Below are 17,091 nucleotides of genomic sequence, written 5' to 3' on the forward strand. Positions count from 1 at the left end.
CTTAAATCCACACTTGTATATAAAAGAAACTGTGTTGCGTTGCGCACTTCCTCCAGTTATCACCTCAGTGCTCACCCTAATAAATACTCAAATACGCCATATAATAAATCCTGGTAGATGACCAGATCACGCTCGGCTCTAAGTGTTCTCCTTATCCACCCAAGTGAACTGATCAAAATGAAGTACTGGTCCCTTTAAGGCCCTGTTTATTCGCTCATCAACATGTTAGGACAAAACATATATAATGACCCCCATAGTGTAGTACGGGTGATAGACCAATAATTTCCAATCGTGATAAAAAAAAACTCTGTAATGCACTTAAATTCACACTTGTAGTTTAAAAAAAACTGTGTTGCGCACTTCCTCCTCCACTTATCACCTTAGTGCTCACTTTAATAAATATTCAAATACGCCATATAATAAATCCCGGTAGATGATCTGATCACGCTCGGTTCCAAGTGTTCTCCTTATCCTATCCTCCAAAGTGAACCGATCATACTGGAGTACTGGTCCCTTTAAGGCACCGTTTAACACGCTCATCAACATGTTAGGACAAAACATATATATTGACTCCCATAGCATAGTAGTTTAATATTGCAAGTTTAATAAGGTAAAATACTTTTACATCAACAAACTGTTAAAATTGCATCCAAGATAGTAAAGTATTCAGCAGTAACTGCCTCTCACATCACTTCTGGTCAGCTGCCTGCTCTGAGATGCCCTACGCGTTACGTCACACTAAGTGACTTCTTCAGGGAACACTGTTTTTTTGGAATGAAAATCTATTAAAAAGAAGGGCTTTCCATGTTCCCTGTGAACATCCAATACTGGCTATACACTAGTAGAATTTGGTTCAACATTTTTCCTTGTAAGAATGTTGTAAGAACACGTGTTTCTTTTTCTAATCATTAGTGAGGTTAAATAACACTTGTTTTCAACTGCAGTGGCAATAAATGTGAAGGAGCAGGATGGATTTTAATTTTTAATTTTTTTTTATTGGGAATGTTTTATAGCAGAAGGTAAAAAAAAAGGGATGCTGGGCCTGCATCCCTTTAGATGTGTTCCTATTGGGATTACCAAACCTAAAATGACATTTTTGTTGCAGGGGATGCCAGAAATCTGACTTGTATCTTATGCAGACTTCTGGGAAAATTGGTGAGCCAATCACACAAGAAGGAAACTATATTTCTGGGGTGTGGTCAGTACATATTCTGTGTACAGAACAGCTCCAGGTAGCCATATTGCATTGCATTTTTAGAAAATTACAACAGCTGCAGATTGAAAAGGAAGGGTCATTTTTAATAACATTCAGTCACAATATGATTTGTATTGCAATTGTATATGCTATATTGTTTTTTCTTTATTTGCTATTTTTTTTCTCCACAAAAGTGAAGTTACCCTTTAAGTGGTTAAAAGACATAAAATATACATTCATGAGGTAAAAATGGAGCTGTCATCGAGCTTTTAGAGAAAAATAGTTCATAACTTTTAAAATAAATGTGACCCAGCATCCTTCAAGTGTGGTGAAACAGCATAATTTGTTACATACCAATCTGTATGGAGTTGCAGAAACTGAATAAATAAATAATAATTTAGGCTTTAGAGGGAAAACCTTCTTTGCATCATTTTAGCTCATAATTTATGTTGAAATGATTCACTCTTGTGAAAGATATTCTCCAAAAGCAGCAAGGGCAGAAACTCTATGTAATGCATTCAAATAGGATATTAAATAAGCCCCCAGACTTCTCATTTCCACTACTTCCATTACTTAAAGCTGAAGTCTAGTACTGTATATATTTTTATTCTGGGATATAGCCCCAAAGATATTATGTGTAATGGTATGTATCTCATTACCCAGGGGCGGCTGCTTCTGCTAGAATAGTCTCTGCAGTATCTCCCTCACAACCACCACCTTAGTGTCCTGAGTTACTGTCTTCCATGCTGTGAGAGTTATGCCTGGTACACATGATAAGATTATCCCACGATTGATCTTCCTTTTTTTTTTGCATGCTAATCTCATATTGAAAAATAATAAAATAATAGATAATAATAAATAGTAAAAAATAAAAGTTATGAAAATTCTCATGCGCAGGGCTTTTTTTGAGCTGGAACTTTGGCTCAGGCTCCCTGCTCACCACTATCACTTGTAAACACAGATGTCTGGCTTCTGTGTTTACAAGTGACATCTTGTCCCCCTACGGCTCCCACAGATCTGATCTCCTGGGTGTTTCCCCCTGAGTGCAGAATGGGGACAAGGGAGACTCAGGTGTCGGGGGTGCAGTGCAGTTGCCGACTACCCCATTGGATGATCTCCCCACAAGTGAGAGAGGCATAGCCAACTACAGTGTGCAGGGAAGTACCTGAGCCAGCTGGGTGCTTCAGCCTATTACAGCAACAAAAGTAAGACATGTGGAAGATGGCAGAGCTTTAAAGGAGATGGGGAGAAGATGGGGGCATTAAATGGGGGTTGCATGTAGAGGTTAGAGTTGAAGAGGGGTAAAAGTGAAATGTGGATGAGGGGTGCAGAGGTGCAGCTCTGAAAGAAGGTAGCACACCCCTGAACTCTGCACTATGTACCTAACGCACCCCCAAACTCTGCACTCTATTTTTAAACTCCCCCACGCACTCCTGGTATTTAATGTCTCTTTAACCCTCCCACTGTTAGGCCCCTTTCACACTAGCGGACCGTTCAGATCCACCTGTCAGTTTTTCTGGCGGATCTGAACGGATGCCCCAGAAACTGGGGCAGACTGGGGCAGACTGGCAACTTTCAGCCTTTCAGTACAAACCAGAGGCCCACAGTGCAGCGACTCAGCCCCCCTCCTACTCTCCCTCTTCCCATCCTCCTCCTGACCCCCATTCCAGGCTAAAGCCCCACTCCAGGTACTCTCTACTCATTGGCTGAATCCGGGTTCCTAACCTGGCCAGCAGGGGGCGGTTGAGGGGACCTGGGACAGCTCAGTTGGCCAGGGGAGGAGAGTCTCAAGTGTGGCATGGAACTGGCCTCTGCTCAAACACAGTTTACACCATCCATGATGGGGGGGGGGGGGAGGCCTGCACTCTGTCCTTGTCTTCATCTTGCACTCAATAGGTCAGTGGCAGAGACTTTTTACTTCTCTTCACCAGGAATCCTTTAGGCATGTCTGTGGCAGAAGCGGTGCAGCCTTTTTACAAGATATGAGGGGGAAATTGCCCCCCTGCCCCCTAGCCAAGTCCTTCCCTGAACAGAACTCATATTACTACACTCCCACAATACATCGTGTTCTGTGAATAGACGGCGAAGAACCTGTCATGCCACTGCCATTCTTGTGAATGGCAGAGTGTCATTTACACAATAGGCAGCCTTTTGTTTCATCTATTTGGCTGGTAATCTACTCATAGTGATTAAATTGTACGTAAACCTAATGACTAAAATGTTAAATATTGGAGATTTATAGTTAGATCAGGTGACTGCATTTGTTTTTTTTTTTCAGACTGTAACCACTTGCCGTCCGCCCGCCGCAGATATACTGCGGCAGGCTGGCTCGGCTGCGAGAATCGCCGTACCTGTACGGCGGATCGCGGGAGCCCTCCTAGGGACGCACGCACCCACCCCATTAGGCAGCGGGGATGCCAATCCATGGGGCCGGCGGCTGTGATTGCCACCTGGCACCCACGATCACTCCCCGTGGACATAGAACGACGGACTGCTGTTGTAAACACGGCAGACCCCTGTTTTCTCTGGAATGAATACCGAGTGCCTCTGATCCTCCTATTTAGGATCACGGGTCTCTGTGTTCCTTTCACAAGTCCCTCCCCCATGCAGTTAGAAAACACTCCCCTAGGCTCACATAACTCTTTGATCACCCCTGGGTTAACCCCTTCCCTGCCAGTGTCATTAGTACAGTAACAGTGCATATTTATAGCACTGATTACTGTAGTAATGTCACTGGTCCCCCCTAAAAGTTTCAAAAATGTCAGTTAGGGGTCCGATCTGTCAGCTGCAATGTCACAGTCCCACTAAAAATCGCTGATCGCCGCCATTACTAGTAAAAAATAAAAATGACATAAATCTTTCCCCTAGTTTGTAGACATGATAACTTTTGCACAAACCAATCAAAATACACTTATTGGGATTTTTAACCAAAAATATTTAGCAGAATACAAATTGGCCTAAAAGGATAAAAAAAAAATAGATTTTCCTTTTTTTTTTTGGGAATGGTATATAGCAGACAGTGAAAAATATATATATATTTTTTTTCAGAATTGTCGCTCTTTTTTGTTTATAGCACAATAAATAAAAAATTGCACAGGTGATCAAATACCACCAAAAGAAAGCTCTATTTGTGAGGGAATAAAGGACAAAAATGTAATTCATGTACAGAGTCGCACGACTGTGCAATTGTCCGTTAAAGTAACGCAGTGCGGAATCCTAAAAAATGGCCTGGTCATTAAAGTGGTAGTATTCTCTGCTTTTTCACTTTTACCTACAGGTAAGCCTATAATAAGGCTTAGCTGAAGGTAAAAGTAAAATCTCCTAAACCTGTACGGTTTAAGAGATATTCGCCCTGCATGCAGCCGCTGACACCAGCAGCGCATGCGCTCTGAAGGTCCGGCAGACCTTCAGAGCTCCTTGCCGGAAAGTAAACTCCTGCGCGCATGCGCGGGAGTGGCGTCATCGCAGCTCCGGCCACTCACAGCGATAACCCTGCCGAACCTGGAAGAGACGCCGAGGGAAGATGTCAGCTGCCTCAGCGGTGTCCGGGCGACCGTGTCGAGCTTCGTTGTAAGGTAAGTATTTTATAATGAGCTAGTATGCGATGCCTTTGTCCTGCAGGGTTTGTTTTTTGTTTTTTTGGAGGATACAACCGCTTTAAGGGGGCAAATCCTTCCTGTCCAGAAGTGGTAATTCTTTTATTTTCACCTAATGATGCTGCCAGCAACACACTTCCTGTCCTATCAGGACAGCTCTCACTGTACATTATCTTTGGAGGAACAGTGTGGTCACCCTAGAACAGGAAGTGTGTTAGGACTATAGAGCACTTTACACTTTTTTATTGCCATAACATAGAGGGAGGTGTTCTGTAGCTTACAAAGTTAAACTGGACAGGGCTGATGACATTGCTTGCGATAACAATGGAGACTGCACTTTTTGCCCTTATCGAACAAATATAACAAAAAGTATAGTATATTTAATGCAAGGCAAACCTCATGCCATTGGCCTAGGAGGAGGCGGGGGCGGGAGCGGGAGGACTGCAGGAGACGGGACTTAAGAGAAGCCGCCGCCAGGTAAGTGCATTGGTCTCGGGGGGGGGGGGGGAAGCCCACACTGCATTGAAGGGGGCACACACGCTGGTCTCTGCATTGATGGGGACAATGCTGTGGCACATTGCATTGATTGGGGGACAATGCTGTGGCACTCTGCAATGATTGGGGACAATGCTGTGGCGCTCTGCAATGATTGGGGACAATGCTGTAGCGCTCTGCAATGATTGGGGACAATGCTGTGGCACTCTGCAATGATTGGGGATAATGCTGTGGTGCTCTGCAATTATTGGGGGCAATGCTGTGGCGCTCTCCATTGATGGGGGCATGCTGTGGCACTCTGCAATGATTGGGGGCATGCTGTGGCGCTCTGCATTGATTGGGGGGCATGCTGTGGCACTCTGAAATGATTGGGGGCACGCTGTGGCTCTCTACATTGATGGGGACAATGCTGTGGCACTCTGCATTGATTGGGGGCATGCTGTGGCACTCTGCATTGATTGGGGGGCACGCTGTGGCATTCTGCATTGATTGGGGGGCATTCTGTGGCACTCTGCATTGATTGGGGGGCATGCTGTGGAATTCTGCATTGATTGGGGGGCTTGCTGTGGCACTCTGCATTGATTGGGGGCACGCTGTGGCATTCTGCATTGATTGGGGGGCATGCTGTGGCACTCTGCATTGATTGGGGGCACGCTGTGGCACTCTGCATTGATTGGGGGGCACGCTGTGGCATTCTGCATTGATTGGGGGGCATGCTGTGGCACTCTGAATTGATTGGGGTCATGCTGTGGCACTCTGCATTGATTGGGGGCAATGCTTTGGCATTCTGCATTGATGGGGGCATGCTGTGGCACTCTGCATTGATTGGGGGGCATGCTGTGGCACTCTGCATTGATTGGGGGCACGCTGTGGCATTCTGCATTGATGGGGGCATGCTGTGGCACTCTGCATTGATGGCGGGCACGCTGTGGCGCTCTGCATTGATTGGGGGCACGTTGTGGCACTCTGCATTGATTGGGGGCACGCTGGTCACTCATTTTTCTGTTTGCGCCAACCCCCCCCCCCCCCAAAAAAAAACTTTTGAGCACCAGCCGCCACTGTTTAGCGGACTGAAAACCAATAAGAAAAGTTCAAGTTTTCTTCACAGGGACGCTGTCACTTCATCTTGCAAATTCCAATGCTTTTAATTTGCTGGGAAAAGCCATTTCACTACAACAGCTAACAGTGGTTTTAGTGGTTGAGCCCCTGTGCAAGTTATTTGTAAGACCTCATATGGAATATGCAGTTCAGTTTTGGACATCAGTTCACAAAAAGGATATCGGGGAACTGTAGAAAGTCCAGAGAAGGGCAACCAAACTGATAAGAGTCATGGAGGAGCTCAGCTATGAGAAAAGATTAGAGGAACTGAATTTATTCTCTCTTGAGAAGAGTAGATTAAGGGGGGATATGATCAACATAAATAAATACATAGGGTTCCATATAGTGAACTTGGTGTAGAATTATTCATTTTAACCGCTTTACCACTAAGCCTTTTTTGACACTTTTTGTTTACAAGTTTAAATCAGTATTTTTTTGCTAGAAAACTGCTTAAAACCCCCAAACATTATATATATTTTTTTAGCAAAGACTCTGGAGAATAAAATGGTGGTCATTGCAATCTTTTTTTGTCACGCGGTATTTGCGCAACGGTCTTTCAAACGCCATTTTTTTTTTTTAAAATTACGAAAAATCATATTTCACTGCACTTAAAAAAACTAAACAGTAAAATTAGCCCATTTTTTTTGTATATTGTGAAAGAGGATGTCACGCCGAGTAAATAGATACCCAAAATGTTACGGTTTAAAATTGCGCACACCCGCGGAATGGCGACAAACTACGGTCAATAAAAATCTCCATAGGCGACGCTTTAACATTTTTTAACGGCTACCAGTTTAGAATTAGAGTGTAGCTCTTTTTTTTAATTATTGCTCACACTCTGGCGATCACGGCCATACCTCACATGTGTGGTTTGAACAGGGATTTCATTTGCGGCGCGACTTCCATATACGTTTTCTTTCGTGCGCGTGCGTATTATTTTAACACAGGTTTTTAAAAAAAAAAAAAAAATCTGATCACTTTTATTGCTGTCACAAGCAATGTAAACATCCCTTGTGACAGCAATATGCAGTGACAGGTACTCTTTATGGAGGGATCGAGGGTCTAAAAGACCCTAGACCCCTCCACTACACTTCCATGTATTCAAAACGCAGAAAACTGAATTTTTTTTAATACAGTCACTTTTTGAATCTGCCGCCTTTAGCAGCAGAGTAACCCTAGCATGACGTCATGGACGCCGCCTCCGGGTTACGTCATCGGAGACCCGATCGAAGCCGCTTCCGGCTTTGATCAGGACTCCATCCAGCCGGCGGACGTTTCGGCTGGGTGCTCGGGTTTTCCGGTGGGACGGGAGACCCGGGCAAAGCTGCAGAAGGCGGCGGGAGGGGGGGGGCATCCCCTTCCGCTCGCCGGGGTAACGATCAATCGGCTCCTGAGCCGCATCGGTCGTTACTGCCGGAAAGCCGACCGCCGGCTCTAAAAATTGGTACTGGGATGATGCCTCTAGCTAGAGGCATCACCCTGGTACAATCACACAAAGTCAGCCGACGTGGGTCTACGTGGCTAGGCGTAAAGTGGTTAAGGTCATCACTGAGGACAAGAGGGCACTCTACGTCTAGAGGAAAAAACATTGAACTTTCAAATGTGGAAAGACTTCTTTACAGTAAGAGAGAAAATATGGAGTAGACTCCCTTAAGAACTAGTTCTAGCAAGTTCAGTAAATTGTTTTTAAAAAGGCTTGGATTCTTTCCTCAAAGAGGATACTAATATTTAGAGGTAATAACACCAAGGGTAGTTGAATCAGGGAATATCCGAATGCCTGCTGGGGAAACAGGAAGAAATTATTACCTTCGCTCAAGCAAAATAAATCTTGCTTTATTGTTTTATTTGTTTTTTTGTTTTTTTTTCCTCTCTGGATCAACTGTGGGTATAGGATTGTGTATATGGAGATTTTCTACGTGTGTTTTTTTCATTTTTTTTTTTTCTTTTGGGTAAAGTAGATGGACTTTTGTCTTTTTTCAACCAGTTTGGCTTTCTACTTCTTGAGCTAACTGCAGTGAACTTGCATGGCGATTTTCTTCAACCTTTTTATCAGAAGACGCTCCTGACAAGGTGTTAACTTCCGTGGATGGCCTGGACATCTCTGTAAAATGGTTGCAGTTCCATCTTTGTTACATTTTTGTATCACTTTTGCAGTATTTTACAGTATTCTGACTGACAAGTAAAGCTTCGCTGATCTTCTTGTAGTCTTCACTTTTCTTGTGTAAAGAAATTATTTTCTTTCTCAGGCCTTGTGACATTTGTCTTCCATGTGGTACAATTGCTGACAGTATGAAATGGGAAGGGGTTTTATTTCTTAAGTAACGCCCTTTTATAATCAACTGTCTGCTGGACAACAGTTTAATGAACAATTAGATTCACCTGTAGTTTAATTCTTGGTAATTAGGATTTTGTTGTCAAAAATTTAGCTTTGCTCCTAACGTGGGGTACTCACTGTAAGAAAATCGGGCGAATGATCGTTCAATTTTCCTCGTTGTTTCACAGCAAATCAGAAACTGATGAACGAAAATTCCTATGAAAATTCTCATACGGCAAAGGCTTTTTTTTTTTGTTGTTTATTGTTTCTGATCATGCGCACTTTCTTTTCTGATTTTTTTGTACACAATAAATGAAAATCATTTGTTTTGTTCCCATACGAGAAACATTCTGGAGTTTGTCCCTTTGAGAATTTTCGTACGAAAATTCGGAATTGGCTGTCGAAAGTTGCGTGCAAACTATACGAAAATCCTTGGACGAAAATGTTTGCCCGATTTTCTTATAGTGTGTACTAGTCTTAAGAGTTTCATTGGGGTATATTCATTTTGCAACATGGTCTTGAATACATTTGTGTGTGCAAATGAAAAAATCTTGGTTTCAACCAATGGCCCGCATTTGTGGGAGTATTTTTTTAGTATAGTGTCCCATAGAAAATGGTAATCCTGAAAGGAAAGTAAAGGTTTTCTGACAATTCTGTTGGGATATACTTACTTAGCTGAGCACTGTATACATATATATATACAGGATATAAATAGTTCTGCTCTCTTTTCTAGTATTTACTGCCACAAAAGTTGAAAAAAGTGGCCTAATGCAGGGGACTACATTTAGAGCTCTGATGTCCTTATATTCATTATATTTTTCATGCCTACTACTACCATTATGGTGCTTTGATAATACAATGGAATCAGATAAGTGAATCAAGTTTGCCAGATTGGTGCCATGATAGAGAAGAATTGGTGCCAACAGAGAAGAATATGGATGATGTCCAAGGGGTAACTTTTCCCTGCTCTCATCTCATCTCCACTCTGCTATGCAAAAACATGCCTGTTAGGTTGTTCCGAAAGTTTAAAGTGGAGTTCCACCCTAAAATTTTACTTTTGCCCATCTTCTTGTCCCGGGTCACCTGTAAAACAAATGGATACTCGCAATTTTTTTTTTTAATTCACTTACCTTGTTTTAGAAGAACATATACTCACCTTACTTCCTCTTCCTCCCTCGGCGGCCACGGGCCGTCATCACTTCCTGGCTTGCAATGATTCCTGGGAGCTGAATGTCATCGCTCCCAGGAATCAATGCGCCTGCACCGGCTCCGACGTCAGTTCCGGTGTAGGCGCCGTCATACCTTGCTAAACAGCTTCTGGGCATGCCCAGAAGCTGTGCAGGGATGACGCTGCAGCCCCGGGAGTGACGGCGGGGCCGGTGCAGTGCATCGTGGGACCGAAGAGGACGGAAGAAGACACAGAAGAGGATCGCGCTGGCTTCAAGCTGCCCACACCTGAGATGGCAGCGCTGAAGAAAACATTTTCAAGGTAAGTATTTCTTCTTGCAGGTAAGTGAAACCCGGGACAGTTCAGAGGCTATCCATTGTGGAATGCACTAGCCCTGACTGTCCCGGGGGTATTTTTAAGTATTTTTTTTTTAGGTGGAACTCCGCTTTAAGACTTCACCCGTTTCCGATGAAGCAGTGCTCACAAAATACATTGTGCACTGCAGGACTGTTGGTTATTGTCTGACAGCAAGTATGGCAATTCAAAAGCTGACAACAAGCAGTATCAGTCACATTTTGCAGATGCTGCTTCACCCTGTAGGAAGGGGAAGAAATTAAACAGAAACTGCCACTCACCCAGCCTCCCTACTGTTCCACAAAGGAGGTGAGAAGGTTTTACATATCATTGAGGATGCGGAGATAAACAGATAAGGAGAAAAGATTCATACTTTGGCTACTGACATGCATGCTTCTATTTGATGCACTAATTTGACAACATGGATTTTATTATTGAATATGGTACAACTCAGGAATACCTGTAGGTGTATAAATTTAATAAGCAAAAAGCAAGTGCCATAAATAAAGTGACTATTCTTGATGTAGGCAGTGGGAATTGTTTCATAGAGAGGTAGCCAAATTCATTTTAACACTTGAAGGTTTCACAATATAACCTAAGGCCAGCCCTTACCAACAAATCATCAGCAAGACTGAGAACACATTCATAGTATATTATGTATTTTGAGACCTTTTTTCAATGATGAAGTCCTGTAGGCTTGAAAGCAAGTGCAAATAGAAAATGAAATAAAAATGTGTCAAGGTGTTTTGCAGCGAGAGAAATGTGTGTATGTGTGTAGATACATATATACATATATATACATATATACATTGGCTTTGAAAGTTCCTAACCTAATCCTAATAGCTAGCAATGAAATGCTAATTTATCAGATGCAGGGCAGTGAAAGCAGCTCTCATATTTTTAGCTGCATTAATTCTTTTATGTTGGCAAGTTTACCCAATTTTCATTAGAACATCTAGCGTTAGAACATTAGAAATGGCATTGAACCGTAACGTTTATGATAATGTTCAACTATTCCGGTATTGTTAGCTATTTGAAGTGTATAATATACTTTCCTTATTGAATGCGACTTTGTACTTTGATTTCTTTGTCATAATGACACGCTTTTTTGTAACTTTTGAAAACTCTAATAAAATTCTTGGAAACGAAAGAAAGAAAGAACTGGAACTTTTATCACTGGGTACATTGTATAAATTGAAATATGGTAAAACATAATTGCGCTTACTTGGTGTCATTTTAATTTGAGATAAAATCTAAGGATTTCATTTGAAATGCATACATATTCTATCAACCCTCCCCGTAACAAACAATGAGAGAACATACACCCTTAGGGTCCATGTACACGGGACGTAGTTAAAAGTCCCTTTGAATGCTGGAATTTTTAGGAGGTTTGAAACGTCTGTTCGGTCGCGTTTGTACCCGCGTTTAGCGGGCGTTTGCGGGCGTTAGCGTTTAGAACCGTTCCTAGAGGTCAAAAAAATGATTCCCCTTTAAAATGGAAAAACACGAACGCTAAATGCGGGTCATCGCGTTCGGTCGCGTTCGGATGCGTTCGGACGCGTTCGGTCGCGTTTTTGCGTTTGAAAGGCCGGGAAACACACGTTCGAACGCAAATAATTGCGTTCTAAAAAAAGTCCCTGAACGCAACTGCCTGCAAATGACTGTAAACGACCTGGTGTACATGGACAGATAAGATAACATGGAGCTGCGTTCAGGGGCTTCTGAAAAAAACGCCCAGCTGCTCCTAAACGGCCATTTCCAGCGTCCCGTGTACATGGAGCCTTACATACATACATACATACATACATACACAGCAGTATTTCTCACCTTTCTTCAATTGCATACTTTTCTTATAGAAGCCAGAGCCTGACTAGTATCCTCATTATTGTTGATCAGCTGTTCTCTGACATGGGTACATTTATTACCAAAACCTCCTAAATGTACTGTATATCAGTGTTTTTCAAATATTATGTTTGAAGTATTTTATACTACAAGTTTTATGACAAACTGAACGCAGCAAGTGGAAGTACTACTGAAGCTCGCAGAGAAACCGTCTGGGTCACACATACAGTACCACTGGTTGAGTCTAAGAATTAGAGCTGTACGCTGTGTGATCTCATTGCTGTCTATGGGAAGAATTGTAAGCAATACAGTTGTGCTCATAAGTTTACATACCCTGGCAGAATTTATGATTTCTTGGCCATTTTTCTGAGAATATGAATGATAACACAAAACTTTTCTTTCAGAGCCGGTTCACACTACGTCGCTCCGACATAGGGGGCGACCTGTGAAGTCGCGTGCAGCGCGACTTCGGCGCGACTTGCACGGACGTCATGAAATGAATGTCTATGCAATTCGCTCCAGGTCGCCCCGAAGTAGTACAGGACCCTTTTTCTAAGTCGGAGCGACTTGTGTCTCTCCTATTAGAACCGGTCCTGTACTACTCAATGGACCGCGACGGTGTGCGACTTGCCAGGCTGACCAAGTCGTATTAGTGTGAGCCGGCACTTACTCATGGTTAGTGTTTGGCTGAAGCCATTTATTATCAATCACCTTTGTTTACTCTTTTTAAATCCTAATGACAATAGAAACTACCCAAATGACCCTGATCAAAGTTTACATACCCTGGTGAGTTTGGCCTGATAACATGCACGCAAGTTGACACAAAGGGGTTTGAATGGCTATTAAAGGTAACTATCCTCACCTGTGATCTGTTTGCTTGTAATTAGTGTGTGAAGGTCAATGAGTTTCTGGACTCCTGACAGATCCTTGCATCTTTCATCCAGTGTTGCACTGACATTTCTGGATTCTTATTCATGTGGAAAGCAAAATAATTGTCAAAGGATCTGTGGGAAAAGGCAGTTGAACTGTATAAAACAGGAAAGGGATATAAAAAGATATCCAAGGAATTGAGAATGGCAATCAGCAGTTTTCAAACTCTAATCAAGAAGTGGAAAATGAGGGGTTCTGTTGAAACCAAACCATGGTCAGTTAGACCAACTAAGATTTCAGCCACAAGTGCCAGGAAAATAGTTCTTCAGGTGAAATACGGAACTCTCTGAAAACATGTGGTGTGGCTGTTTCAAGATGCACAATGAGGAGGCACTTGAAGAAAGATGAGCTGCATGGTCGAATCGCCAGAAGAAAGTCATTACTATGCAAATGCCACAAAGTATCCCGCTTACAATACGCCAAACAGCACAGACACAAGTCTCATACCTTCTTGCACCAAGTCATTTGGAGTGATTAGACCAAAATTGAGCTTTTTGGCCACAACCATAAACGCAACATTTGGAGAGGAGTCAACAAGGCCTATGATGAAAGGTACAAAATTCCTACTGTGAAACATGGAGGTGGATCGCTGATGTTTTGTGAATGTGTGAGCTACAAACGCACTGGAAATTAGGTCAGAATTGATGGCAAGATGAATGCAGTATGTTATCAAAAAATACCGGAGGAAAATTTGCATTCATCACCCCGGAAGCTGCGCATGGGACGTACTTGGACATTCCAACATGACAATGATCCTTAACACAAGACCAAGTCGACCTGTCATTGGCTACAGCAGAATAAAGTGAAGGTTCTGGAGTGGCCATCTCAGTTTCCTGACCTCAATATCATTAAGCCACTCTGGGGAGATCTCAAAGGTGCAGTTCATGCAAGACAGCCTAGGAATTTACAGGAACTGGATGCTTTTTTGCCAGGAAGAATGGGCAGCTTTACCATCTGAGAAGATAAAGAGCCTCATCCACAAATACCACAAAAGACTTCAAGCTGTCATTGATGTTAAAGTGGGCAATACATGGTATTAAAAACTGGGGTATGTAAACTTTTGATCAGGGTCATTTGGGTAGTTTCTGTTGTCATTATGAGTTAAAAAGAGTAAACATAGTTGATTGATAAAAAATGGCTATAGCCAAACACTAGATATGAGTGAAAGAAATGTTTTTGTGTTATCATTCATATTCTTGTAAAAATGGCAAAAAATCATAAATTCTGCCAGGGTATGTAAACTTATGAGCACAACTGTATATGTGACTTGTCTGAGCAATAACTAGAGACTCCCAGGGCCCATTCATACTATGCTTTGCCTTAAAGGATTTGAGTGTTTACAATATCTAACTGTGTGTTAAAGTGCTCTGCAATATAAAAGTGTATTCATCTGAATGTGTTTGCACCACATCTTAAAGCTGAATTCCAAGTATGGCATTTTTATGTAGTTGCATTGGTCCAGCTTGGACCAATATAATTATCTATGAAACATACCTGTGGGATACTTCCTAGAACAGCCATTTTCAACCATGATTCCGTGGAACCCTAGGGTTTCTCCAGGAGTTGCTAAGGCTTCTTTGAGCTTTGACTAATTGAAATCCAGTTTCATGGTGTCAGCATAGTTATGGGACTGACACCACTTGGCACAGGGTGGCATTCTGACCACCATTGTATGTGGGGCATATATTTTACTTACTATTACAGGAAGTGGCATTCTTCCTACTGACCCCCAATGAATTGGTTTTAGCTAGGGTTCCCAGAGACCTGAACACTTTTTCAAGGATTCCTCTGGAGCAAGAAGGTTGAAAAAGGCTGCTCTAGAAGCTGAAAATCACTGGGCACCACTCAGAGAATGTTTTGCATCCTCTCTATGAATGTAATTGAGAAAATGCAAAGCACTGTTTAAATGATGCCTATGCTGAGCATCCAACATCTTGTGTTTACAATACAGCAGGGCAGCCGCTCAGCACAGGACCCAATAGCTAGTGGAAATTCCTGAAGTAATAATGTCTAAAGTTGGCCATAGACAGTTCGAATTTCAGCCAGGTCAGCAGGGATCGGCCAAGATTCGAACCATATATGTGCAGGCTGATTGTACCCATTTATTGATCATGTCGGGTTTTTCATGCGACTATTGCCAGTGGCTATAGCCACTAGCAATAATCACTTTTTTTTCTCCCAGACAGGACAGCTCCCCCCCCCCCCCCCCCCCCCACTGACTGTGTTGATGGGGGAATCTAACGATTTTCTTTCCTGCCACCCGTGGAAAGAAAATCACACCATCTATAGCCATCCTAATAAAGTGATCTTCAGCTTCAAGGGTGATCCCACAGTGCTATAGTTAATGCATAATTACATTGGTCTAAGCTGGACCAATATACAGTGGGTACGGAAAGTATTCAGACCCCCTTAAATTTTTCACTCTTTGTTATATTGCAGCCATTTGCTAAAATCATTTAGGTTCATTCTTCTTCCTCATGAATGTACACATAGCACCCCATACTGACAGAAAAACACAGAATTGTTGACATTGTTGCAGATTTATTAAAAAAGAAAAACTGAAATATCACATGGTCCTAAGTATTCAGACCCTTTGCTGTGACACTCATATATTTAACTCAGGTGCTTTCCATTTCTTCTGATCATCCTTGAGATGGTTCTACACCTTCATTTGAGTCCAGCTGTGTTTGATTATACTGATTGGACTTGATTAGGAAAGCCACACACCTGTCTATATAAGACCTTCCAGATCACAATGCATGTCAGAGCAAATGAGAATCATGAGGTCAAAGGAACTGCCTGAAGAGCTCAGAGACAGAATTGTGGCAAGGCACAGATCTGGCCAAGGTTACAAAAAGATTTCTGCTGCACTTAAGGTTCCTAAGAGCACAGTAGCCTCCATAATCCTCAAATGGAAGACGTTTGGGACGACCAGAACCCTTCCTAGAGCTGGCCGTCCGGCCAAACTGAGCTATCGGGGGAGAAGAGCCTTGGTGAGAGAGGTAAAGAAGAACCCAAAGATCACTGTGGCTGAGCACCAGAGATGCAGTCAGGAGATGGGAAAAAGTTGTAGAAAGTCAACCATCACTGCAGCCCTCCACCAGTCGGGGCTTTATGGCAGAGTGGCCCGACGGAAGCCTCTCCTCAGTGTAAGACACATGAAAGCCCGCATGGAGTGTGCTAAAAAACACCTGAAGGACTCCAAGATGGTGAGAAATAAGATTCTCTGGTCTGATGAGACCAAAATAGAACTTTTTAGCCTTAATTCTAAGCGGTATGTGTGGAGAAAACCAGGCACTGCTCATCACCTGTCCAATACAGTCCCAACAGTGAAGCATGGTGGTGGCAGCATCATGCTGTGGGGGTGTTTTTCAGCTGCAGGGACAGGACGACTGGTTGCAATCGAGGGAAAGATGAATGCGGCCAAGTACAGGGATATCCTGGACAAAAACCTTCTCCAGAGTGCTCTGGACCTCAGACTGGGCCGAAGGTTTACCTTCCAACAAGACAATGACCCTAAGCACACAGCTAAAATAACGAAGGAGTGGCTTCACAACAACTCCGTGACTGTTCTTGAATGGCCCAGCCAGAGCCCTGACTTAAACCCAATTTAGAATCTCTGGAGAGACCTAAAATGGCTGTCCACCAACGTTTACCATCCAACCTGACAGAACTGGAGAGGATCTGCAAGGAGGAATGGCAGAGGATCCCCAAATCCAGGTGTGAAAGACTTGTTGCATCTTTCCCAAAAAGACTCCTGGCTGTATTAGATCAAAAGGGGGCTTCTACTAAATACTGAGCAAAGGGTCTGAATACTTAGGACCATGTGATATTTCAGTTTTTCTTTTTTAATAAATCTGCAACAATGTCAACAATTCTGTGTTTTTCTGTCAGTATGGGGTGCTATGTGTACATTCATGAGGAAGAAGAATGAACTTAAATGATTTTAGCAAATGGCTGCAATATAACAAAGAGTGAAAAATTTAAGGGGGTCTGAATACTTTCCGTACCCACTGTAACTATGTAAAAAATGCCATATCCGAAATTCTTCTTTAACATTCATAAAAATGTTTAAATGACAACACATCACAACACATAG

This window comes from Pelophylax lessonae (assembly GCF_965119305.1).
Source record: "Pelophylax lessonae genome assembly, chromosome: 13".
NCBI classification, from domain to species: domain Eukaryota; kingdom Metazoa; phylum Chordata; class Amphibia; order Anura; family Ranidae; genus Pelophylax; species Pelophylax lessonae.